Here is a 2,000-nt window from a genome sequence, read left to right as displayed (position 1 = left end):
TGGAAGGGAGGGAGGGGAAGGGAGGGGGTGGAAGGGAGGGGGTGGAAGGGAGAGGATGGAATGGTGGGAGGGGAAGGGAAGGAGTGGAAGGGAGGTGGTGGAAGTGATGAAGAGGAGGGGAGGGAGTGGAAGGGAGAGGGTGGAAGGGAGGGAGTGCGAGGGAAGGGCTGGAAGGTAGCGGATGGAAGGGAGGGAGGGGAAGGGAGGAAGTGGAAGGGAGCAGGTAGAAGAGAGGGGATGGAGGGATGAAGGGGAAGGGAGGGAGTAGAAGGCAGGGAGTGGAAGGGAGGGGTTGGAAGGAAGGGAGTGGAAGGGCAGGAGGAGCTCACTCTTACCCACTAGAGGACTGGCCTTTCTCTCTATTCAGGCCTTCAGGGGGTCGGATGAGGCCACCCATACCGGGGTGGGCATCTACTTGACCCCATTGATTGATTCCAAAGTTGTTCTCCTCCAAAGCCCTTCATAGACACACCCAGGATTGTGTGTAACTGGATGTCAGGCCACCCCACGGACAGACAAGCAGACACGTAAGATTCACCATCACGGGCACGTCCAATGTACGGGATGCTGTCCTTTCACACTGGCTTCTTCTGCTTAGTGTCTTAGCTCAGGGCACCGTTACAAAATACCGTAGGCTGGTAACTTAAACCCCAGATGTGTGTCTGTGGCAGCTCTGGAGGCTGGAAGGACACTGTCGAGGCATTGCCATTCCTGTCCCTGGTGAGGGCTTCTGGTTTGCAGGAGGCTGTCTTTGCTGTGTTCTAAGGACACAAGCCCTCCCTTCTTAGGACACGAACGCTGTCCTGTGGGCTCTAGTCTCATGACCTAATGACTTCTCTGAGGCCACACTCCTAGCACCATCGGCTTGGGGATCGGGGTTTCAACAGAGGAATTTGGGGTGCAACACAAACCGTTAGTCCATAGCACTTAGGGGTGCTCATGAGAGGCTCCTTCATGCCTGTCAGTGCTGAGTAAGATTCCACTGTGTGGATGCAGCGCAGCTTAATTCACCCCTTCGCCGACTGAGGGGCATCTTGGCTGCTTCTGAGGTTTGATAATTATGAATAAAGCTGCCATAAACATCCATGGGCAGGTTTTGGGTGGACAGAAGTTTTCAGTTTATCTGGAGAATACCGAAGAGCAGGAATGTTGGAGTGTGTGGTAAGAGTGTGCTTAGTTCCATAGGAAGCTGCCCAACGGACTTCCGATGAGGCTGTGCCAGTTTGCATTCCCACTGAAAGGCAGGATCATGAAAAAGGAGAGCTTCTCATGGTGCTGGCAGCCCTGCCTGGAGGTCTGTGTATTTCAATTTTTTTTTTTTTTTTTGACAGAGTTTTGCTCTTGTTGCCCAGGCTGGAGTGCTATGGTGCGATCTCAGCTCACCGTAACCTCCGCCTCCCAGGTTCAAGTGATTCTCCTGCCTCAGCCTCCTGAGTAGCTAGGATTACAGGTACCCACCACCACGCCCAGTTAATTTTGTATTTTTAGTAGAGATGGGGTCAGGCTGGTCTCAAACTCCTGACCTCAGGTGATCTGCCCACCTCGACTCTCAAAGTGCTGGGATTACAGGTGTGAGCCACTGTGCCCAGCTGGATTCCCTTTTAACATCTACTCTGCTGCTGTCTTCGTTCAGTCCAGGAGCCACTCCTGCACAGCCCCCTCCACACTCCACACCAGGCCGACTTTTGCCTTTGCTGCCCACCTGCACCGTCCTCCCAGGGGGAACAGTCCTCGGCTGAGCACCTTGCACCATTTCCGGGCCTCTGGGCTTGAGGGGCTCCAACACCTAAAGGCCCACCCGCATCCTCTGCAGAGAAAGCTCCAATCTTCACTCTGCCATGAACAAGAGAGGCATCGGTCCCTCTCGGGCCAGCCCAAGCTCCAGTTTCTTCACTTCTTCTGCTTCTGCCCACAGCTTCAGGTGTGCAGGGCAGGAAGGAGGTGGCCTCTTTCCACCGAGGTCCTTGGATCAGGGGAGGAGGTTTTCTCTGCAATTGTCC

This window comes from Rhinopithecus bieti, unplaced genomic scaffold (assembly GCF_001698545.2).
Source record: "Rhinopithecus bieti isolate Rb0 unplaced genomic scaffold, ASM169854v2 scaffold_39386, whole genome shotgun sequence".
Classification (NCBI taxonomy): domain Eukaryota; kingdom Metazoa; phylum Chordata; class Mammalia; order Primates; family Cercopithecidae; genus Rhinopithecus; species Rhinopithecus bieti.
This window is presented reverse-complemented; position numbering follows the sequence as displayed.